This window comes from Ovis canadensis, chromosome X, assembly GCF_042477335.2.
Source record: "Ovis canadensis isolate MfBH-ARS-UI-01 breed Bighorn chromosome X, ARS-UI_OviCan_v2, whole genome shotgun sequence".
In the NCBI taxonomy this organism is placed as follows: Eukaryota; Metazoa; Chordata; class Mammalia; order Artiodactyla; family Bovidae; genus Ovis; species Ovis canadensis.
In genome coordinates, this window is record NC_091727.1 from 40,733,843 (window position 1) to 40,758,385 (window position 24,543).

Sequence of the window (24,543 nt, forward strand, 5' to 3'; positions counted from 1 at the left end):
TGAGTGTGAAATCCCTGGTGTGCAGCTCATGGGGGAACTTTTCTTTCTCCTCCCTCACACCCACCCACAGTTTCCGAAAGCCCAAATGTTCCCTAAGTCGACACATTTCCTTTGTTAGCAGGAAAAAATATGCAAATGATTGCTTTTACACTTTAGCACAGGGAGCTGACTGCCAGGTCGGCTGGGTGGGAGCCACTAGGACCGGGGAACACCTGGGAGACCCCAATCCCAAAGCCAGGCTATCCCTCTGCATTTCTTTGTCCTAACTCGGGCTTTTGTCCACCAGCATCCCTCATCGGCCCCTATACATAGAACACCGTCTGTTAATCGAGATCCACGCGCGCAGACACACACCACGCACAGTTAGAGCTCAACAATAAAGCTGGGAGAGAGATAGCAATCTCCCCATGTGTCCAGCCTGGTGGGATCCTGGAGAGGCTATTTGTCTAGAAAGTGTTCCTTTCTTCAGGCAGGCTGGGACATTTCCAGGGGGCTGGCTACAGCGCCCCAAAGACAGAATCAGTCGGATGCAGGCATTGAGGAAGATTCTGTGGGGGTTCACAGGCCGTTCTTCTGTGTTCCGAACATGCACATCAAACTGGGGGGTAGGCCACCACAAGAGAAGGCTCACTCAACAGTGTGTCCCCTCTCTAACCCCTGCCACCCTTTCTAATTAAAGGAAGACAGGTCTCAATCTAGAAGGTGGAGCAACATTCCTCCGTGCAAGTGTCCTGGGCATATGGCTGCCACGGGAGGGCCATGCCATGCCATTCCCTGGCTGCGTGTCATGATGAAATTTGGACCTTACGCCAAAGGGTCCCTCTATCAAACCCTTAAGAAAAGGATGAGGGGAGTTACACCAGCTGCCTCCTAAGAGCTTCTGTTAGTTGTCACCTGGGGACAAGGACCTCTGAGCGCCTGACTGAGGAAATAGGAAGGCTGTTGCCACAATCACCCTACTGAGCCCTTCCCCCACCCCCAGGGCCTGCAGCCCCCCCTTCCCCCACCCCCAGGGCCTGCAGCCCCCTTCCCTTGAAAGGGTTTTTCTTTGGAAAGGGCAGCCTGAATTTAGCAGGTGAGGTGGACGGAGTTTAGAAGGGATAACCTGGGATCACAGAGTGCTTTCAAAGCTTCTCCCCCGCTCCAGATCTCGTCTGGTTTTCAGTATTAATACTGCACAGATAAATAACACCCCGCGTCAGAATGAAGTGTTCTGACCAGCACAGGATCAGATGGAGGGCTGAGGCCCAGAGCATGGTCCAGGGTCACAGATGTGGGGGTGAGAGGGAGAAGGGTGAGGCCCAGTATTGGATCCTGCTGACTACACCTACACACACACACACACACCCCACTCTCTCTCTCTCTCTCTTATAATCTTTAGCTGCCCCATGAACTTTTTGTGAACTGTTTAAAAGTGGAGGTCTGTTGAACAAACAGCGGCGCCACTGCCAGCCATAATTTCATTGCAACGAGCTAAAGACTTTTTAACTCTTCAGGTTCCTGGCCCAAGATGGAGCTGGGTGGAAAGGGCCAACGAGCCAGGGCCCTGCCCAGCACGAGGCCCTTCTCCAGAGAGACAGCCCACATCCTGGGCAAAGGCCAGACTGCTTACAGCCCCCCTCATCTCTCTGGGATGGAGAACTGACGAAGGGGATCTTGGGGGTAAGGGACACACAGACAGGGCCAGACAGGCAGTCATGCTCACCCCACTCCACTTTTAGAAAGGGCTACTGAAATTGTTGGAGAGGTGGGGTCTTTCTTTTTAACTAAGGAAAAGTTCTTCAAAAGTGACTTTCCTGACCCTTGGCTGTGGGTCACGGTGAAGGGGGTAAACGATGTGATTTGGATGACAAACAGAGCAGATGCTGTGCTGCTATGTATAAGATGTGTATTCCCCCTTATTTCTCAATGACCACCCCACCCAGGCCTGGTCTTCCACAGGCAGACTATGCTTCTGGCAGTGCCAAGATGTGTGAAGTCAGTCATGAAAAGCACTTTACAAGCACCAACCTGTTTCCAGTGCAAGCTGTTAAGCTATACCTTAGCTTTGGGTTTTAACCCTTTTTTCCAGCAGAGGAGAGAAGGGGGCAAGGATGCCGGAGAGGGATAAAGAGGGAAGGTGGCCCAGAGAAGGGGTCAGCCCAGGAGACAAGAGTGTCTGGTTTCTGGAAGAAGAGACAGGAATTGTGGTGGCTGCCCGCTGAACACCCAGCTCTTGGAGAGACAAAACAGCCACCCCGCATGGAGGTCTCTGGCTTTGCGCCTGAGTGCAAGCACAGGAGAGCTTGAGTCTCCCTCGACAGACTTGGGCCCTCATCTGCTTTAGGAGTCAAGTTATGATTACCCCCAGCCTGGCCTGGACACTGGGGAGAAGCACCTGATTGGCAGAAAGAGGTCAGAGGGACTACGATTAGGAGCTGTCACCCCCACCTTGGCACCCTTGAGTGGGGGCACCTTGGCACTCTGTGAAAAGACACGTGGGGGAACACGGGCCCTGAGCTGCACTCCACCACCAGTGGTCTGCCAAGTCCTGCCATGAAGATACCATTATGCGCCAAGGAAAAGGACAGAACTTTTTTTTTCCCTTTAAGGCCGAGTTCCCCTGGCAGACAACAGACAGGGTGTAAAGGAAGGAGCCGTGGTTGTTGAGAGGCCAGCCTGAGTGCAGGGAGGGGGGCAGTGCTGGGCCACTCTTGGCACCTCTCCTTTTTCTCCACCCCGCTCTTCCTGGCACCGGGCCACTTTCCACTGCCTCCGCCCTCGAGGTGACGGATGGATTGGTTCAAGTCTGCACATCAAGCTTGTCAAGTGGCACCAACAAAATGCGAAGCAGCACCACCACACTGGCCCCACTCCATGCTACCACCTACAGGGCCCCTTCCCAGGGCCTTGCTCACTAAGCACCCCTTAACCCATCAGTCAGTGGCCAAGGAGGCCTGGACAGGTTTGGGAGAGCACCTGGTCCAGAAGACTGAGTGGACATCAGGGACCCCAGGCAGCACCGTGTGCCAGGGTCGACTGTGGGCTGGGGACCTTTGCAGGACAGGGACTCCCTCAGTGCGTGGCCGGTTCTCCAAGGAGGATGCGTTGAGAGCACAATCACCACTGCCTTCCTGCTCTCTCGTTCACAGCCTGTCTCTGGGCAGGTGGCTGAACCTCTTCAGCCTCGGTGCCCTCATCTGTAAATATTTGGCATCCTGTTTTCCAGAGGATTAAACTGCACTTAGGACTTGAGTTCTGCCTGGCAATAGCTGGTGCAGGCCCCGTCTAATGCCATTAAGCAGCATCTAACTCCACTAAACATACTATATAACAAACCCCCAGAATGGCTGCGTGGTTCCTTTGTGGCAGTGGGGAGACTGAGGAAGGGACACAGAGGGGCCAGGGAGGGGTGACCTTCAGCAGGGCAAGGGACTTTCATGGAAGCTCGCAGAACAGGAGCCCCTCCTGAGGCTGCTCCAAGCCCAGACTGAGTCACCCACAGGCACTTCTCTATGGGTGTCAAGGAAGGGAGGGGTGAACAACTTTCTATTTTAGGATGGGGGGCTGCTTGGATGTGGGAGCTGAGAAAAAGTGGTCTAGGGTGTGAGGCATTGGGGTGAGTCCTCCTGGGCTATTTTCCCCAGTGTGTGTAACAGTGGGGAGAGGGGAACCCCAAGGATGCCTCCCAGGTCAGGGGAAGGTTGCAGGTTTCCAAGGGTATGGTGGAAGGAGGTCGCTGGCTGGGTCCTCCAGCCTGTACAGGGGTGCTGAAGTTGGGCTGAGGGGGAATGGGAGGCGTGATCTGCCTGCCAAGGTGTTATCTCTCGGTGCACCCTGCAAGCCTCCCTGAAAGCCTCCCGGGGCATCCCCACTCCTGCCCCAGGTTTTGCATTTGTAACAGACAGCACTGCTGAGGGCTAGCACTGGGGAGTAGGGGGTGGGGAGAACGAGAAACTCGCGGCAGGCCCTGACCTGCAGCACCCAACACCTTCCCCGCCTTCCCCCAGGGCACTGGGGATAGAGCTACTCCGGGCAGTAAGGAGTGAACTTGGCCCGCAGCGGTGGCGGCGGCGGGTGGTGGGGGAGGGGCGCACCCTCTCGCGTCTTGCCCCGATCGGTTGGCAACAAAAGCATTTTCTCTCCCACCACACACACACACCCCCCGTGCGGCTGCGGGCTCCTCGCAGCTCCTCTGCCAGGTCCCCGCGTGGGGCAGTGGCCAGCACACATCCCCGCCCTCGGCCCCCGCCCGACCTTCCAGGAACTCCACTTCTCTCCACTAGCCCTCCGAGACCCCGCTAGCTCTCCACTAGCACACACCTCGCCTGTGTGCATCTCTGGGCTCTCCCTTTCCCAGGTGCCTGCCACTGAATCTCGACAAAAAGCAACTTTGGGTGGGCACACGGAGAACCCAGAATGTGCGGTGGAGCTCACCAGGGGACCGGGCACTGGAGACCCCTGCGGCCATCGTCCTGGGCTCCCTTTGGCCAGTCTGGAGTGTTGCTCTCCATGGATGCTTCCCCCCCATCTCCCCTGATTGAAAGATGCAAACCAAGTGTAGCCAACTGTAAAAGGGGGCTGGGGGCTTGAGGAGAGGGGAGGGTACCAGCAAGGATCAACCTGGAGAGCTGCTGCCAAACCAGGAGTGCTGGCCGCCACACACTCCCTTTCCCACACAGCAGAGCCATGCCGCACCCCCCCCCCCCCCCCCCCCCGCCCCATCGGCTTGCGGAACTTCCCCTTCTCCCCTGACGCCACGCCTTGGCTTTTTGTCCCTTTCACTTTTTTTCACGGTGGTGACACACACAACAACCACGTGTGTATGCAAGGGGGGGACCCACTTGGAAGCGGGTGTCCCCCCACAGGAGGCAGCAGCCCAGGACAGGAAACCTAGGCTGAATGCAATCAATCATCCTTATTCCTCTCCTTCTGCCAACCCACACCCCTCCCCCGCCCCACACCCCCTCTGGCGGGGTCCCTACAGGGCTGGGTTCCCAGCTGGAGTCTCCCCCAACCTGGAGGCAAATGCAGAAGAACCGATCCATAAGGCTATTAACAGCAGCTATCATTAGTACACACAGGAAGCACAAAGGAACTTTTTACAAATAAAAGATGCAGAAAACACAGGGTCCTGCAGTCTGCACCCGGATTCCCTGCTGATTGTGTACCGCCTGGGAGTCCTGGGAAGACTGGGGATGAGGGTCAGGGGAGGACAGGGTCTCCCACTTTCTTAACAAGGAACAATAGGAACCCCATGTCTGCTACTCAATCTTGGAACCAGAACACCCCAAACAAAGCTGTGGGAAAACTGCAGTAGACGTGGGGGCCCGTGAATTTTTGTAGCTGTTCAGAGCTTAATTACTCCTCCTTGATCCGTGGGACTAGACACGACACCGCCAAGGTTAAAATGCCCCGAACAGCGCCGAGCAGATGTGAGCGAGCTGGCAGACGCGCAAATGAGGCCTGCCTCGGAGCACGATAACAAGTGACTAATACATTGCATATCGTTGAAAGAAAATTATTTTTCTCTAATTTGCATTTGCTTGGGGGAAAAAAAAAAGCCAACCAGAGTCCCTCCTCACAAGCTCGAGTCTAATCCTGGAAATACAGCCCGGCTGCTTTAAGAGAGCTGGAAGGAGGGAAAGACTGCCAGTGTTTTGGCGTTGCAGGCTTGTTTATCTTTCCGCCTTTCCTCCAAGGCGAAACTCGTTTTGCAAGCAACATTCCTACAGAAAATGGCACACGTCATAAAAAGAGACCAATTTATAGAACTGGCACCGAAGTTCATGTATCATTCCAGAAGTATCTCCCAGCTCCCCACTAGGGAACCCAACTAGATGTAGAAGTCCACATTATAACTCCAGGCGGGGGGTGTGGGGGGGTAAGGTTTGAGGTGGGAGGGGGGATGAAATCATCATTTGCAGATATCCTGAAAGCTGTACACCCAGGGGGCCAAGTCACACAGAAGGTCAGGATATAGAATTAAGTCAGCTCTGAATGATCCTCCAGAGAGCCCCGAAGGCTTCAAACTTGAGGCTGGGGTGAGGGGGGGGGGGAGCGGTTTTTACACTCAGCTGGCCCCAGGACAGCCCAGGGGCAGGCCCAGCCTCCTGACCATCCATGCCCCTTGCCAGCTTGGGCTCCAGGACTGGCCCCTGGCGGGGGGAGTGAGGGGGGCGGGGGGATGGCCGCCACCCACCAACTGTTCTGCCTCCCACCCTGGCGCCTCCCTGCACTGCCTGGCAGAGGACCAGGAACTCAGAGAAGGCCCGTGGCTGTGGGCATCTATCTAGTTGATTAAGTCACAGAGTGGGTGGCGCTGTGGGCTGACCTGAAGACAGTGGCGTCCTACAGCTTAGAGGCAAGTGCACTCTTGAAAAAAACACGGGAAGGCAAAGGGACGTGGGTAATCCAAAGCTTTGGGTCCTGAACCTACACACTGATGTTGCCAATCCAGGAAACAGGGCCCAGTGCATAAAACACAGCAACCGCCTGTCTCTCAAACTTGTCTGAATAACAGGGCCATTTCAGAGGAAGAACAACGGCCTTCAGAGCCTCTGCAATTTCCAGAAAGCCTTCAGAGGTTCAGTTAATAATACATTCTTTCCAACAGGCTTGCTTTAGGGCGGAAAGTTATTTTCCCAAATCTTAACAACCTGGTCACAAGCCACTGAGGCCCCAGGCCCCAGGCAACCCCTCCAGACAACTGACACTCATGACCCTTCGGGCCTTCTCCTGCCACCTCTGCCTAACAAGTTCCCTAAACCACAAAACACCAACCAGCGCGCCTGTCCACCCAGGTCCCGGGAGCCAGAGGGCCATGTGTCCGCGGGATGGGGAAGGGGCGCCGCCGCCAAGGGTTGTCTCGCCTTGCGTCCGAGGACGCCCCGGCCAGCAAGTGGCGGCCACCTCTGCGGCTCTCCGTGGGCCTGCATAGTGCGCGCTTTGTGTGAGCGCCGGGGAGGCACAGCGCTGCCCGTGCACCAACAGCTGTCACATTATTTGCACTCGCTGTAAACAGCCTTCACATTCCCCCCTTACCACATAGTTAAAGCCAGACTAACAATCCACAGTTAGAGATCAAACCAACAACAGCAGTATTGTGTCTGCCTTCGCACCAAGCCCAGCAGCTGGCAGGTTTCTCCGGAACAAGGGACCCCCCCCTCCCCCCAACCCCTCCGGGCTCCAGCCCAGGCTGGCCAAGGCAGTGCTGCGTGTGTCGCTGCTGATTGTTAAAGCAAGAGAACACAGCCATTTCGAGCAGAGTTCGGTGGGGTTCATCGCCTCTCTCTCCTGAGTTTCCTCCTCCAGCTAGTGGCTCGGGGCAGCCCCCCCTCCCCCATCTCCTCCGCAGGGAATAAAGGTTGTTCAGACTCCCAGACGCTGCTCAGCAAAGCGTGGGCCAGCCTGGGGTCCTGCAGCCCTCTCTACCGTGTCCCAGAGGAAACGCAGCTTGGCCCCGTCTGCAGCTCACAGCCCCCTTGTGTTTCTGGAAAACTGTCCAAGTCCCTGAATCCTGACTGGTCGCCCCACTGATCAGAATGTCTCCTTTATGATTTTTGGTTAAGTCGAACATTTCCATAATCGTCATTATTAGCGCAAATTACACGCCTAATCGGTCCTTAAATAGATTTTAATTAAATAATCATACAAGGCTCATTTTATGACTTAAGAAAGGCATTACTTTTCGTTATAAACTTTCTACCAAGATATAGAATAAGGATAGCATACAAATACTTAGTCTCTGAAAAGCACCAATAACTGATGGGCAGCGTACTGGGAGGGCAGACCCGGCCTCACACCTGGAATCAAAGTGCAGACTAGACACACCACATCTGCCCAACTTTCCTCCTCCAAAGCATGACTTTGTCTTCTCTTTGGGGCCAGACGAAAGGAACCCCAAATGCTCCTTTTGTCCCTGCCCGTCTAGAGCCCACTCCTCACCACCCTCATCTGTTTTCCACCCCTCAGTCCGCTGAGAGCCGCGGTGGAAAGCAGGCAGGCTGTGCTTGTTAAATGCTGTGTAAAATGCTGTTAATAAAATAATAAATACAAAGGATGGAGGCTGCTGGTTCCATGGGTGTTTTGACTGGAAATGCCTTGGCACTTGTCATGTGTTTATGGGAGGGCAGACAACTCTAGGATTTACATAGTTTGGACATTTCTGTACTTCATTTATTCTTTCTTAAATGACGTAGGCCTAGAGCTATTTCAAGTTTGCCTTTGTACAGAACTGTTAAATGCCTAAGAGTTTCTCCAATTAAACCAAGTTTTAAATCAGACCCAAGGCTGGAACGGACTGACTCGCCCCACTCCACCCCTCAGCCCGAGGCTGGAGAAAACAAACAGACCCTCCACAACAATCCCCTGGCCTTGCTCTCCCCACCTTCACCACCTACCCCCTCCACGGGGGCGAGGGGGGGGCGGCGCACCTAGGGTAAAGGTTAAGGTGTCTTCAGAATTACAGGCAAGGTCCTGGCTACACACTCTGGAAAGCACTGCAGTTGGGCACATCCTGGCCATACTCTAACCTCTAAAATAGTGAGCTAAGATGGGGGGAAAACTGCTGGCCTGGTAAAACCCACTGTTCGCAAAACAATGTCAGCAAAGGCTGGGAGGCATTCTTTAGAGAGGGACCAGGGATTCATGCCTACTGAAGCTCTTTCAGCACAAAGGCTTTTAGGGGAAGAAGGGAAAAGGGGGGTGGGGGTAGGGGAGAGAAAGGGAGGGCTCCTGTTTCAGAGCAGGCATCCCCAGAGAGTCAAGAACCAAGTGTAGCTTCAATCAAATGCTGACTTCCCCTCTGGGAGTCGAGTAGGAAACCTGATCACAGTAGCTTACTACCGGCCTGGATCCATACAGGTCTGGTTTTCTTCTCATGCTAGTAATTTTTTTAAATACATATCGATATAAAAGAAGCAATCCCTGGCAGACTTTATTGAAAACCACACTGAGACCTCATAACATCCGGACTTAATCCCTATCAAACAAACCACAGCACCTCTGGCCTCTACAGCGGCCAGACCCTCTCACCTCTTCCCACCAGGTCTCTCGTCCAGCTGCTGCTGTTCCCTCCCCCAAAAGAATGAGGGGAGGACTAGCCAAAGAGCACCTAGATACTGGTTCTGGAATCAATTCCTAACCGTAAAAATGATCCCACTCTGGCAAGGGGGGGTAAGAAAAAAAAACCCAGCCTTTTCATATGGAATCCTTTAAAGCCCAGAATGTAAAGAACTGTAACAAAGGGAAAGAGGAACCCACCAAGGCAGACCTGGAGAAAAAGCCTCAGGAACACCCTTGGAGGAAAGCTTAACCTGCAGGTTGGTCCCCTCCAAGCTAGGCCTAAGCAGGTGGGCAGGTGGGGGGGGGGGGTGCGGTGTCCTCAGGGGCAGGAGGAAATGGAGAAGCAACCTATAGGAACCTGACCAGTCATTCAAAGCAATTACTAATCCTCAGGGCCTACTATGTGCCCAGTAGTCTTCTTTGATCCTAAAGGTGGATAATTATTCCCAGTCTTACAAATGAAGAAACTTACTGAGGCTCAGAGGCCATAAATAACTTGCCCCCAAGGTCACACAGCTAGTAAAAATGGGCCACGGTCAAACTCAGTCCTGGAGTTGCGGAGAGGAGCCAAGTATTGGTCAAACTGTGCCATCTGGAATTACCAAGAAGTTCGGGAAGCTTTCTCAGCCCTTTTACTCCAACACAGGGTAAAAGGATAGCACTCAGCACCTAGGAAACTCAGTCTACCAGGAGCCTGCACCCTAGTTTCTCCTACACCGAGAAATCACTCGGTCCATATGAAGTCTTTCCACTGACATCCTACACATCACCCGGCACTGGAACACCCCAGTGTTGAGGCCAGGGATCCCCACAAGACTCCACACTCTCCTCCTCCAGGAGACCAGAACAGGCAGCAGAAAATGGGCGCTAAAGTGCTGACACCTGGAACTAGAACTAGGCTTGCCACCCTAGTTTTGCCACATGGAGCAATAAATCAAGTTATCTAGGTAGGGCAAAAGCCCTTTGGAAAGAGTACCTACACCTACCTTTCCTAGGGACCCGAGTACCAAAGTGGGCTGGGGAGGGAATTGAGGGGGAAGTGGCCAAGTCCCAAGTATATCTTTTCATTGCCCAACTTCTCATCCCAGAAGTGCAGTGTCAGCGTTAAGCATCCCCTTCCCACCCCATCCTCAATTTCCGGGTCTGTCCCGGGCTTTCAGAACCTCCGGGAACTCTCCACACCCGTTGCCACAGATGCGGCCGGCTTCAGGACCAAGGGCCGTCTCCAGCTCGGCTCGGTGGGAAGGTGAACAGGCAATAACGCCGGACAATCAGCCGCCCCTGTGGCTTCCCGGCCACGGGCGGGATCGAGGCCACGGGCGGGTGTCTCTTCCAGAGGCCGAGGCTCCGGATGTGCGAAATGGCTCCAGGAGCCCCTGGGGCGGGCCAGAGCCTCGGCCACGGGAGGGATCGAGGCGATGGCGGCGCCGGGTCCTCACCCCTCTAGCCAGCCGAACACGCCCCGGCGGCCCGGCCGGCCCTGGCTCCCGGCCAGTGGCTTTCTCTCTTTTTTAAACTTTCTGGCCTTGGCGATAACTGCCAATTGGGGTAGGATTTCCAGCCCCTACCTTCCCTCCTCCACCTTCTCCGTGTAGGCCCTTCCAGCCTCCAGGGAGACGACCCCCGGCCCCGGCAGACCATCCCCGACCCTCGCCACTTGGGGCACCTGGAAAGAGCTTCCGGAAGATATCTGGGGCTGGTCCAGGGAGGAAGTCCCGCAGCCTCCAACGGTCCGAGCCTGCTCGCGGCGTGGCGCGCGGACGCAGAGCCGCCCCCACTCTAGTTCTCTCTTAAAGACCTGACGGCTGGGGGGCAGGGGGTAGGTTAAAGGCCTGCCTTTACAAAAATTCTTAACGCTTCAGATGCCAAGAATTTTGCGTGTCCTTGGGCATGGCTGTGAGCGCTCAGGTAGAACAATAGAAATGAGGGGTGCCGGAAACGGTTCAAGAAGACCCCTATAGCCCTATAAACCTCTCTCCCCCCCTAGCAGTTACTATTAGCATTAAAAGACCCTAGTGCCTTCAATGCAGTAGTGCCGGTTTATAACTTTTCCCCCCCGCTGGGTCCCCATACCCTAAACAAGCCCCCTCCTCACATTTTGAAATCACCAGGGCAAAGACAGCTCCCAACCCTCTGAGGTTCCAAAGCTTCTCACCTGGTCTGCTCCTGGCACCCTGACCTGACTCACCCCCATCCCCCCAGTAGTTTCTCCGGTTTGCACCTAGACAATAAATTTAGTTTAATTTAGCTTCCGGTCTTTAATTTTAGCAGGTCTCCTTTTTGCATGCAAATCAATATGGCAATTACCATCTAAAAGCTCGCCCAGCCCCGGGTCAATGTAAATTGATCATTGTCCGCCTTCCACAAAATAACACCGGGAGTCTGTGGTGCATAATGAGATTATACTGGAAACTGTCTTTTAGATCACAAATTATATTTTATGCTGTCAGGATCTTCTCCTAGCGGACTTCCCCGCTAATCACGGGGCGCAGGAGCCCGTGGGTGCTGAGGGGCAATGGTTGGCGGGGAGACTTGGCTCTAAGGAATAACTAAGTGCGGGGGCTCCCCCCCCCATTTCCAAGATCCTCGACTGGGGGCAGGTGGAAATGAGTCTGTAATGGGAAAGAGGGCCTTCTACCAAAACGTTGCGGGAAAAGCTCGTTCTTTAATTCTCATCCAACAAAAAGTCGGCTACCCCTTGCGGAGAAACACATGGGGGGAAACCAGTCTAAGCCGTCGGTCCTGGGCCGGGGTTTGGTAGACGTCCCCGACCAAGTGCTCGAGACACAGGAGGCTGGGCCGCCCCGGGGGCTGCGTGAGGAGACCTTCCACTCCTACCCCGGCTGTTACTCAAGCGGGCGCCACCACCTAGGCCCCGGCAGCGCAGCCAGCCTTGCAAACAGACGGAATCTTGCCGGCCGGACTTTCGGGCGAAGCAGCCCAGGCGGGCTGGGCGGGCCTCGGCCTCCCCTCCCCAAACTGGGCGAGGCACCGCCAGGCCCGAACCGTGTGAGCAGACAGCTGGAGACCTCCGAGCCAGGAGAACGTACCTTCTCGCGGAGAGCAAGGCCCTCCCGCCCCGGCGCGGCCCCCGGGCCACGGGTGTGACCCTGGAGCCTAACAAAGGGCCTTCAGAGCTCCTTTCGGCCTCGGACTGGCGGGGGAGGGGTGGGACCCGCGGGGAGGGGGGCGGCGCGGCGGCCCAAGTGTACCCGCGCGCCCCCTGCCCCGCCGTGCCGAGTCGGCCGAGCCCGGCGCCCTCGAGGAAACCACCGAGGTGGCTTGATCGAGGCCGCTGGGCACTCCCCGGGACCAAGAAGGGGTTCGGGCGGCTCGGCGGCCGGCGAGCCTCCCTCCCAGCCCCGCGGCCCAGCCCTGCCCCGCCCGACCCAGCGCGGGCTCCACCCGAGTGCGGTCTTCCCCATAAAAGCTGGAATTCCCGGCTGGGCTCAGACAAAGAGGGACCGCGGCAAATCGACGCCGCGGGCAAACCAAACCCAAGCCTAGTTTATGTGCACGTCTGGGGTCACAGAGGCGCCTGCTAATCCTCCCTACCGAGCAGGCCGTCCCCGCACGGTCTCCTCCAGGAAAAGAGAAAAAAAAAAGCATACCTCCCCTTGATTTCGCCCAGAGGCCGAACTTCGCACTTCTTTCGGTTCACTAGACCCTGTGCACCAACCTTAGCAAACAGGACCTAGAGCAGCACAGCATCCCTTCCTCCCCAGCCAGGAGTGGAACGCTTACTCCTCGTCTTCCTCCACCATCCATCCTCTCAAGGTCAAGAACTCAAAAATCTTTTAGAAACCCTCCAACCTGGTCAAGACATACCTTCTTCCCCACTCTAGCCAGGAAGAAACTATAACCAGAAGCAATCTTAGTGACTGAGGACCATCCAAGCTTAGCCTCTGCCCTCAGTTTCCCTCTAGCCAAAGACACACTCACGTAAATGAGTGTGTGAATGTGGTTGTGTGGTGCACATTTCCGTGCCCTGGTCGGTCTCCCTGGGCAGGAAAGTCTCCATCAGGCATTGAGGAGGTTTTGTCATTCAGCCTGTGTATCTAAGCGTGGATGTGTGCATATGAATGCTTTTTGTGTTTCCAAGTGACCCTCTTCACACCTTTAAATGGGCTTTTGTCTCTGGAACGAACTTACAGAAATTCTGCCCCAGTTTCCAGCTCAACAAAGTCTGGGATTTTTCTCTCCTAGAATCTAGCTCTACGTCTCAGTATTTGCATATCCATGTTTACATTCCTCTTGGCCAGTTCTTTATCTCTTCTGTATCTCTTGTTCCGTGTGGGCATCGGAGCCCAAGTGTCTTGATTTGTCTCAGCACATGTCATTCAGGCACACATCTTAATCTGTGCATTCCTGTCTAACACATACACCTCTCCCCACGACTTACATTCTTGCTTTGCCTATAATGTGGTTCATTCCCAGACCAGACCAATGTTGGTTTGTACTTTAAATGTAGATAGAGGATTCCCCTAAGATTACAATCCCTAAAAGGGAGAGAAAGGGGGAAGGAGAGGAGTGTGACTAATGATTCATTTTTATATAGAGTAACCTACCCACCAATTGTCTACCTCTGCAAAAGCTAGACCAATGCCTTCAAGAGTTGTATTAAAATTTTCGACCAATGTTGAGTCCCCTGTATGTGTCCATATATACATTGTACACATCACTGTCCAATTCCTGTTTGGACACTGTCTCCCTGAACATATCTGATCTGAACCCTCCACAAGTTCATGGTTAAAAGTGTATCTCTACACAGACAACTCGAGGACCCTTTTGCTCTCTGCCATGCATACCTGCACACAAGGGCCGAGCATTTCAGGCTTGGGTCGGCAGCAGTTTCCGTCAGAGGCCCCACCCCACTAAAGCTCTGAGCAGACCTTTCCACACCGGGCCGCTGGGATCTAACCTATGCATCTCCCAAACTCACTTCCTTAAGTGAGAGGAGCCCATTGTGTGTGTTCACACCTCCCCCATTAAGAAGTACCGGGTCAAATTAGATCACCTAGCAGCTGCGTCTGGTTCGTCGAAGAATCGAGCCGGATGCACCAGGATGTCAGCGTGCAAACATAGAACAGAAAAAGACAAACCCTGGGTCCAGACTCCCGCCCCCTCCAACCTAGAGGCTACTTTGCCTCCAGGAATTTCTACTAGACTCCCCACCCCCACTCTCCCCTTTGCCTTTAAAGGGTTAAGAGAAATCCTCGCAGCCTTCCCTTCACCCTTGGTCGCTGGGCCCGCAGGGTGGCTCGCTCACTCGCGGCTCACGGGAGTCTGCCGCCGCCTCCAAGGCCCGCCCCCCCCCTTCCGTCCTTCAGCCGGGAGGGAGCCTGCATGCCTGTCTAGACCGATCTATCACAGGCACACCAACAACACCAGCGAGAGCGCCGAGACCCTGCCCGGGTCCCCGCTGCCCGCACGGCTTCCCGGCGGACCGAACCCTGGAGCGTGACCGCACCGGCGGCGGGGTGGGGTTGGGAGCCTCCGGGCGCGGGCTGCCCCGAGCGCACCGCGCGGCCTGCCCCGAGCGCACCGCGCGGCCGCCCCGGCCCCCAGCGCTCCCGCCAGCCCGGCTGCCGGGACACAGTCACAGCTCTGCGCGCTGGGCAGCCCTATTTTTATCTTGTCTAATCCCAAACTGGGCGGGGAGCACAGGCGTCGTGCTTAGAGAACAAGAGATAGGCGAGGGAGGCGGGGAGGAGCAGCCAGGCAGCGACGCGAGCGGGAGCGAGTTAAAGACACAGTCGAGGCGACCAAGAGCAGGAAGAAAAAGCGGGCTGCGCGGGGCCTCGGGGCACCGCACGCAATACGCCGCCGGCGAAGTTACACTCGCCTCCCCGCCGCCCCTCGCCGCCAGTCCTTCCCCATTTCCCAGTGGCGCTCCCCGCAGTCCCGGCCGCGGGGCCCCGGCCTGTGTGGGAGGCAGAGGCCCGGCCGGCCCTGCAAAGAGCTGGAGAGAATCGCTAATGAGCTGTGCGGCCCATTGATCCGGAGAACACTTCCTAATTAACTCTCACTCACCTACTGGTGACAGCGCCTCAAAGGACAGCGCTGGGGCCATCCAAGCCCCAGCCCCGGCCTGCTCGCCGAGTGCCTGGCGCCCGAACCCCGCGTACTCCCCTCACTACCTCAGGCAATCCCGGTGAGTGGCGGCGTCAACCCTCATACTTAAGGCCGGCCTCGGATTAAACCTGGACGGCATATTAATCACCACCATCTCCACCCTTCCTCCACGCGGTGAAATCATGGCCCAAATAAACACGAGAACTGCAAAGCCCAGACAACAGATCGGGGGTGGAGTGGGAAGGGTCGCTATACAAACGTATTCTCCAAGTGTCCACATACAGGAGTCTCGGAGGCCGACACTTAAAATGCCTTCCACACAAGCAATTCTGTTGGCAAAACCGAATCCAACACCTCGTAAGGATTGATTTCGGCCCGCGGTGTCCGTTTCCAGTGCCACAGGAAGTGTCAGATGGCTAGGAATACTCAAGTCTGTCTGCGTTCACCACCCACCACCTTCTGGGGTGGGCCATTTCCTCCTCTTTTTTATTCCCAAGTCATTTAAAAGATTTTTCTCCAGGAGGCTACCCCTAGAACCAAACAGCACTACCCCATCTCTGGCCTAATCTCAAAAAAAGAAAAAAAAAAAAAAAGCTAAAACCCAGAGCAGTCTAGTCTAGACACAGGAGGCTCTACGGATACCTATTTGAAGCGCGCTGGTTTCTTTTTAAGGTTTGTTTTTAAATACACATAACCCTCCCCCTTCCTTCGCTCTTCCATTCCCCAACCCCCACCCTTCAGACGCCGGCGGCGCGCGTCCACGCGCGCGGGCACTCACTAGCTGAAGATCGCGGACTTTCTGGGAAAGATTCATTAACAGCAAATTAAGCCTCGCCCGGCCTCGGCCTACACGAAGCCAGGCTCAGCCGTCTCAGGGACTGGGGGACGTGCCCACTCGAGAGTACAGGCGGCGGGAAGCCCACTGGGACCACGCGTGCCTCGAGCCGCCCTACTCCGCACACGGCACCCCAGGGCTTGCTTGGTAAACAGCCGGCGCACGTCGCCGCCACCCCGAGCCCCCGAGTTGGCGGAGGCTCTGCAGCGCAGCCGCCCGCCTGCTCCGAGCGCGGGCCCCGCGGCGCGGAGGCGCCTCTCCCTCCTCGCCTCGGCGGAGGATCGCGCCGTGTGCGCAAGTTCCTCTTCGCCCTCAGCCTCCGCGCCGCACGCCCTCCGAGCGGGACCAACTTCCTCCGGCCACAGACTTGCACACGCCCTACAGGGCTTCCCACCAGACTCGTAGCTGCCCAGGTCTAGCCCCCACCCCCTCGCCCTCCCTTCCCGCCGCCGCCCCCGCACGATCTACCCCCGCCCCTGGGGACTCACAACTTGAAACCAACCCTACGACGTCGCGGGGAGGGTGGGGGTGGACCAGGGTCGCAGATTAAAATTTTAAAAGAACATTTACAAAACAAAGCGTCTGACCTGGCGGGCGGGTGGACGGGCCGAGTCGGAACCCCTCGCTCTGCTCGATTTCCTAGTATATTTTTTTTTAATCCACGTGATTCGCGCTTTGGAGCAAGCCAAAAAAAAAAAAAAAAAAAACCCCGGGACTCCCCTCCCGAGTTGCGCGGCGGCGGCGGCAGCAGGTCGAGCTCGGCTCGGCCCGGGGCGCCCGCCACACACACCCTGCGCACGCACACGCCGTCGTTCCACGAGCAGGAACGAGCGGCCCCCGGAGAGGCAAGACGAGACAGCGGCGGCTGGGGGTTTTTACAGTTCTTTCCCGAGTCGAAAAAGAAAGCAGACGGGAACCCGCCGCCCTCCCCTTCCTGCTAGCGAGCTAACGCCGAGCCGAGCTTCCCAGCTTCCAGCCCAGCTCCCCCCCGCCGCCCCCCCCCCCCCCCGCGCCCGACTCGCGGCGCTCAGCGACGACCGCGCTCCCGCGCACACAGGCACACACACTGGCTGCAAACTTCCACTCTGTGAACTCTCCGCTCTCCTCCCAGCCCCCCGGGAGGCAGCAGCCCCCCCACGCCGCGCCCCCTCTCTCCCCGGAACCCACTTGGAGCCGCTTAGGTTGGCTGCATTTTTAATAACTTATAGCTAGGAAATAAAAATGAAAGCGAGCAAAGCAGCCAAAGTGAAGCGCGAGGCGCAAGCTTCGAGGGGGTACGCGAGAGTCAAAAGAAGCCACCCGCCGCGAGTGGGGGCCCCGAGGGAGGGGGCCGACTGCAGCCTGCCGCCTCCCCCGGGGAAAGGTGTTCCGGGCACTGACCTGAAATCCCCGGCCGGGGAGTAAGCAGAGAGCCTGCGATCCGGCTCTTTGAAGTTTTTCCCCAGAGCAGAGTCGAGGCGGCGAGGAGGAGCAAGGGGCGATGGGGTGGATGGGAACTGGTGTGCGGGGTTGGAGGAAAGTGGGGTGGCGACGTTGGCGACGGAAGAAGGAGCCGGGCCGGGGAAGCGCGGCGAGCAGCAAAGTTTGCCGTCCCCGGCTGCCCGCAGCCCGCTCGCGGCGCCGCGCTAGCTCGCCTCCCTCGCCGTCTGCTGCCAGCCGGCTGCCCTCGGGGTCGGCCCCGCCGAGGGGTGGGCTCTGGGCTGGGTGGGGGCGGGGCGGGGCGGGGCGGGCTCAAAGCCTCCGGGCAGGTGGCGACAACCCCGCACGATCCTCGGGGCTCCGGCGGCTGGGCCGGGCTCGGTCGGGCTCAGCAGCTCCCGCGCCGCGGCTGCTGCCGCCCGCACTCGGGCAGGAGCCCCAGCGCCATGTTGACGGTTCGCCGCGAGCGCCCGCTCGGGCTGGGTGTGTGTGAGTGTGTGAGTGTGTTGGCCAAGTCGTCCCTGCGCGGCGACAGCGCGGCTTGGGCTCTCCGCCCGGCGGCTCACGGGCTCCCCCTCCGCCGCCGCCTCGTTCCCGCTCTCGGTCGCGGCTCCGGCGCGTCTCCCCCGCAGCCGCCGAGCTCCGTCCGCGTTCAGCGAGGAGCGTAGCTCTGCTCACCTTGCCGCTGGGAGCCTGGGCTCCGTCTGCCGCCGCACGCCGCGATCCCAACGCGTCCCCCCTCCCTGGTTCCCTCCTCTTCCTCCTCCCCCTCCCTCCGCCCTCTCGCCCTCCCTCCCTCCCTCCCTCCCAGCAGCCGCCTCCCCTCCCCCCGCAGGCGCAGCGCTCGGGCGACAGCCGCCCGCCCGCCCGCCGCCGCCTCCAGCTCTCGCAAGTTTGAGCTCCCCCAGCCTCCGCTCACCCTCCGCTGCGGCGCCTCGGCGGTGGGGTTTCGAAGGGGTGATTCCCCAGGAAAGGTTTGCCCGAGTTTCCCCAGCCGTCATCGATCCTCGGAGCGTTTCGCTTCTCTGGGTCCGAACCCTAGACCACTTGGGTGGCGCCCCCCCCCCCGCCCCTTGCCCTCCCCTCCGCCGCTCGGACCGAGTTGGCTGCGCACACCCCGCCCGGGCGCGCGTCCTGGGCGAACCAGAGACCGACTCGGGCGGCGGCGGCGGCGGCGCGGCCGGCAGATCCTAAGCCGAGGGGATGGGGGCGGCGGGGGCGGCTCTCCCAGCCGCGCGCCGAGACTCCCCTCGCTACCCAGAAGGCCAGTGGAAGACCGCAATTACCATAAAGCGCCTCGCACTCCGCTCAGCCAAAGCTGTCAAACCCCAGCGGCAGCCGCCGCTGCCTCCTCTCGCCACCAGCTCTGCGCTCTCTCGGTCGCGCGTCCCCTCCGAGACCCAGTGGAGCCCGGCGAGTGCGCGTCGGTGCCCATCCCCACCTTGGATCGCCCCTTCCTCCCGGAGGAGCCCCTTCCCATTTCGGTGTCAAGAATTACCTTTAGACACCACCTTGAGCAACGGTGGCCGCTCCGCCCGAACTCTGTGCCCGAGTTCCCCGGACGTTTCGATTGTGTGGGAATTGTCTGGAGAGGCGGGGGACGGAGGAGGCAGCCCGTGGGGCACCAGGAGGCGGGGGTGGGGGCAGTAGGGGAGCGGAGATTCGCCAGAATTTCTCCCTGTTCTCGTGCATTTCACAGTCTGCATCTCAAATGATTGGAGGGTCTGTCCTGGCCCCTCACCCCTGCCTCGGGAGATTATCTCCCGCGTTTTATTTTCCTTGGCAGGGAGCAACTTTTGGCTTACACCGTTCGCTCCATAAATTTCCACTCGGTAACGTCGTGCTGATCGGAGCTCGGCGGCAGCGTACAGCCTGCGCCCGCAGCAGTTCAATTCAATTGACACGTATTGAGCTTCTCCAGCGCACCCGGCGCGGCGCTGGGCGCGCGGGCGGGGGTGGTGGGTAGGGTGGGGGCAGACAGGCGAGAGGGGGAAGCGGAGAGGCGAGGTTCCGGCCTCCCCGGAGCGCAGAGCCTCTAAGGCGAGCTAAGAAGCCCCAGTTCGAGAAGCAGGCGGGAAGGGATGGGAGTGGGGGGAGGGGTGTTCCGGCCTAACCGCACCCAGACCGCGGGCCCGGACGTCACCGCAATAGGTGACCCCATTCGGTTAATGGATCGGGTCTTTTTATGCTGAAGGTGGGGGGAGTCTCTTTCTGCCTAAGGACAAGATGGTGCAAGCTCGATGAGAACATCAATCTGAAATGGAGGTGGCTTGTAAATCCACACGGAAAGTTTTAAAATATCCTGGAGTGTCTCCATACCAAAAATAATCAAAAGCATCTCAAGTTGATTACTAAGTCAAGGTCAAGGCCAAAATCAGCTCTAGCTAGTAGATCCCTTTAAAAAAAATTAGACTTAATCCTGACTGTAGGATTGGTGTTAGGTGCGATTTTATTTATTCTGTTTTAGTTCTCAGTATAGTTATAAAAACAGCTCTTTTCAAAGCAGAAGTGAAACATCTCTACCGTTTGAAACCTGAAACTTCGGGCAGAATTAAATCTTCATGCTCCAGAGCTGCTTAAAACAACTGATGCAAAAGACGGGCAGGCAAGTGCCCCAGTGAGCAGTCCCCAGCCCTGCGGGGCCGCCACCGCTTCCAGGACTCGCGCCTGCATGATAGAATGTATGCCTTTTTCTTCCGCGTCTTTCTGGAGGTGGATGTCTCTGAAAGCGAACCCACACATTTTTTTAATCTCTCGTAACAAGCAGAAAGACACCTGGACTATTATGCTGTAAAGCTATTTTTTATAAAGACATTTTAGGGCCAGACATTAAAAGTTATTAGACTGAACGCATGCAAGTTACAGACACAGCTGGAGAAAAGGCCTCTGGTTGTGTGTTGTAGCAACATTTTTTTTGAAGCAACTCCTTTTATTCAAAACAAGTCTAAAATAACCAGGAAGGCTGAAGTTGGGTATTTGTGGGGAAACTCTCTGAATGCGGTTCAGAGGCCACAAGGAGGCAAGGAGGCCGCTGCGCCACTGTGGGCCTCGCGGGAGAGCTGGCCTGGGCGAGTTCGGAGCCGTGCCAGCCTCTTCCGGCTCAGTTAGGCTGCCGCAGAGAACTTGGCCCCTTGCCCGGCCACCTTCTCTCCTCTTCCCATGCCTCCCCAACTCTCCCCCCCCCAGGCAGGGGCCTTTCCCAGAGTTAAAAGTTGCATGTAACCATCCAGAACTTTTGGAAAATCCAGGAACCAAGTGAAAACCCGGAGCCTGCAGCCTCTCTGAGTCCTGTGGCCTCTCGGGGCTGCTGACAAAGGGGCCTGTTTGTCTACCTTTAAAAGTCCTAGAGTTAAAAATGAATTGGGGAGGGGGGCAGTGCTGTAAATGCAAAGGGGCCAGAGAAGGGCTGACTGTGGGAGAAATTTGATGCTGGAGACAAACAGACCAGTAAATTTGCCTTTGACGTAATTTGCAGCACACACACACACATACACACACACCCTTTTTAAGGAGTCTTGCCTCCATGGTATCTTTGTGCAAGTTGGTGGGATTAAAGGGTTTCTCTTCCATTTCTGAGGGATACATTTCCAACTGTGGGATTTTTAAAATATCTTATTAAGGGAATCCTAAGAGATATGAATGTATGTGTGAGGGAGAGGGGATTCATGACTCACTGGGAATTGAAAGGTGAGATTTTTCCTGAAGTGCTCTAAGGTGGAGGAGGAGTAGGGAGCTTACACCTAGTGGCCCGATTCATTGGCATTGTTCCAGGGAGAAGCAGCAGTCCCATCTTGCACCCCCACTCATGAAGGGGCTCTGGGAGCTGGGGACACTTCGGAGCCTACAGCGTGTGCGGGCCTCCTCATGCTCCCTCCCTCCCCTACCCTCCCAGGAGTCCCTTGGGAGCTGACCTGGGGGTCAGGCTGCTACACTCGGCACTCAGCAAGGGGAGGATTTCAATGAAAGCAGAGGAGGAGGCGGTGGCGGGAGAGAGCCAGCGAGTGAGCTCAAGGGAGGGGAGGCCGCAAAGGCAGCGAGCGGAGAAATAAAGAAATAGGCACAGAAAGGCGAGGTGCTTCAACCGAGCTGCAGGGGCCACCCCCTCCCACCTGCCGCTGGTTCCCTGGGAAGGGCCTCACAGTTAGAACCTATGGCTCTCGGGCACTCTCCTGCTGCCCATTCTATCCAGCGTCTGCAACTGGACAAGCAGGTTGGCGCTTCGAGGAGCAGGCCTGGAGCCTGGTCGCCCTTTTCCTGACAGGTTGATTGTGTAAGGCCGGCCACATCCTCTTCACCTTCATTCATTGCCCAAGCCCTAGGGGAAAGGCCATGCATCCCATAGTGAGGGTCCTACCTGGAGTTTGGGGAACCCTGGGATCCCAGCATGATGTGTGGGGTTTGTTTGTAACATACATGTGAGGACTAAATTATAAAGCTTTATAGGCCCCAATGGGGCTCTTCAGCAGCTGTTCTCTTCTGTGATGCTGGGTACTGAAATGGGTGGGATTGGGGTGATTAGAGAGACTGTATTTTTATTTTATATACTGTGAGCTACTTTAAGTATTTTTAAAACTACACAAACACCCCCAGGAACAGTCTTTCCTGGTCACTTTGTAAAAGAACTCTGGGCTTACCACGGGTGCCACTTAGAAGATCCACTGGTCCATCCCTCAAGCAAAAGGCATCTTTGTCCCAGGGATTTCAGTTAACTGGGAACATCTAAAGGTAGCTGCCTTCCCTGGTAGGAGTCTGCTAGACTTAGGAGTCTCCAGGTTGAAGATGGCTGCTCTATTCTTTGAAGGGTTATTGGGCCTCCTCCGGAGGAGGGTCCAGAAGGCAGCCCCAACATGGTAGCAGCAACTGCCTCTCAAAATTTCTGGTCTAGGCTCGATTTCAGGCTCTGACCAGGCACGGGTGGGTGAACTACCATTGACATTGAGGGGCTTTCTGAGTAGATGGGTGTTGGCGGCTTGGGGAGGCCTCGTCTTGCGTCCCACCTGGTTCCGGCTTAAGAGACCTGAAAGCCGCCGAGCTGGGCTAGATGCTCCTGTAGATAAACTCGGACGCCATGACCCATCCTGGCTGCTTATTTAGCGGTCCCTCCAGCTCATATTTTACCCAGCCGGGGGCAGTGAGTGGGAACCGCGGGGAGAGGGGGCAGAGAACACCAACTCTTCGCTCGCAGACCCTGCAAGGCGGCTTTCGGCCCGAGACGTTTTCTTGGCAGCTTCCCTCCACGGCGGCCGCGGGACTCCGCTGACACGCACCACCCCGCACTCTTTCGCGGACAGCACCCCGGGGCCTGGAGGGATCCGGAAGGCTCCTCCAGCCCCTCGCTCGGGGCCGGAAGGGAGTACGGCCCAGCAGATGGAAACGCGGCGCTGGCCTGTCCCTAGGTACCTCTGGGCCCCCACAAAGTCGGGCACCGAGGTGAGTGGAGCGGGGAAGCTGCCTAGGGAAGGTCAGCCAGGAACAAAACTTGGGGCTAGCGCAGGGAGGGGGATTCCAAGCGGTCTAATCCGCGGCACTTCCCCCACCCCTCCCCGATTCCCCCTCCGGGTCCACTCGGCTCGGCCTTCGCCCTCGATGCGCGCCCCCCCCACCCCCGCATCCCAGAGTCTCCAGCACTTTGGCCACCGCACAGCCCCCAGCCGCGAGTGCGGGGGGTGTGGGGGGGGTGCTGGGTGGTTTGTGTTGCGAGGCCTGACAGAACCTTCTGTGTGCGGCGCTCGGAGGAGGCTAATGCATAATGCACAGCGCCTGGAAGCCCGGCCATTAGCGGCCTGTCGGTGACACAGACAAACGACTGAGAGGGAGGAGATCTAGCTCGCTCTGGAGTTTAAATATACCAGCGTGGAGGGGAAACGCCATGATTTAAAAGTGTGTGTTTGCAGGCACTCGCATATATTTTAATGATTTCCAGCAGGCCATGCGTCCCAGCCTTGCATCCCCCTCCCCCAAACGGGGATGTGTGCGGGGTGGAGGGGAGGAAAAGGCAGGGGGGGAACGAAGGCAGAATGAGAGGCTTCAACCCGAGACCCACCACTAGCTTTTGAGAGATGAAGGGAAGGTGAGGTTGGTAAACGCAGGGCGGAGAAAGCGAGGCCTAGAGAAGCCACACGACCCAAGGCCATACCCAGATTTTTTTTTTTTTTTTTTTAAATCTGGCCATCGAGACTTCCACCCGGACTGGACCTTTTCTGCGTTGTACTAGAAAGGCCTGGGGGAAAGAATAAACCCTGCTACCCTGGCTTCCCCCAAAGTGTCCACATTTTTTAATCTTCCCTTTCCACTGACAATCCTGAGACCTCCTTCCTCCCCGTTTAACACACCAGTGTTTTTTAGCAATTAAGGCGAGAAGGGGGTGGGGATAAAGATAAGCCAATTTTTTTTCCGCCATGCAAGTGTGAAAGATAAGATAAGGCTAAGCTGAGGCAAAGCGGCTGCTTACAACCTCCCCTCAGCGATTTTGATCGGTCACTTCTTATCTCGCAAAAATGCTCCTTTCGAAAACTGCATCAAGAAAAGAAAAAGGCTGAAGGAAAGCATTTTCATTTGGAAGTGACATTTAAAACCCACCTCCTCTACACCAGCAACCCCTCCTCATCGGCCGGACTCCCCAGGAAAAGTCGCACCTCGACTACAGGGTTTCAGGCTTTCTCGTAGGGGGGAAGATTACTAGTGTAATTAGGCTGAATAAAACCAGGGATGCGTGATCAGGAATTATCCTGCCTCCAACCCCAAGCTCACAGCCGGGTTTTCCTTCTCTGAGTTCCTGATCGGTGTTTGTGTTTCATCGTCTCGCTGGTGTGTTGAAACTAAACAGGTAGTTATATTTGGGAAGGTCATATAACTATGTCAACACGAAGCGGTTGTTAATGCGAAATAATAAGAAACTCTGCTGATTTTTACAGGCCCCTGTAAAGGAAGAAAAAGGTGTCATGAGCCTCGGAACCTGAGAACCCTCAGCCGAACCGGACTCTCGAGGAGCCTTATAAAATCCTTTTCTTGCACAAAAATCTCACCAAAGGGTTTCCGGAAGACTTTGTTGAGGGAGGTTTCGGTATTGAACTCCAGGCCTGCAGAGCGGCCTGTAAATTTCCCCCAGCCCAGCCGCTGGCCAGATCGCAAACATCAAGGCAGGCGCCCCAGGCCGAGTTGATGAGCCT

At 56.7% G+C, this 24,543-nt stretch overlaps 1 protein-coding gene across 10 annotated transcripts in view; it reads right to left on the reverse strand.

Moving 5' to 3' along the window:
* BCOR (BCL6 corepressor) overlaps positions 1 to 24,543 on the reverse strand; it is a 119,294-nt gene that overhangs the window by 27,944 nt on the left and 66,807 nt on the right. For 7 of the 10 annotated variants that reach the window (XM_070289909.1, XM_070289906.1, XM_070289908.1 and 4 more), the window contains exon 1: positions 17,336 to 18,128. The exons of 1 other annotated variant lie outside the window; for it this stretch is intronic. The gene's annotated coding sequence lies outside the window, so the exon portion shown is untranslated. Of the gene's footprint in view, positions 1 to 16,542; positions 16,663 to 17,335; positions 18,129 to 24,543 lie in introns of those variants that run through there. 2 more of the 10 variants (XM_070289904.1, XM_070289912.1) reach the window with 1 other exon arrangement.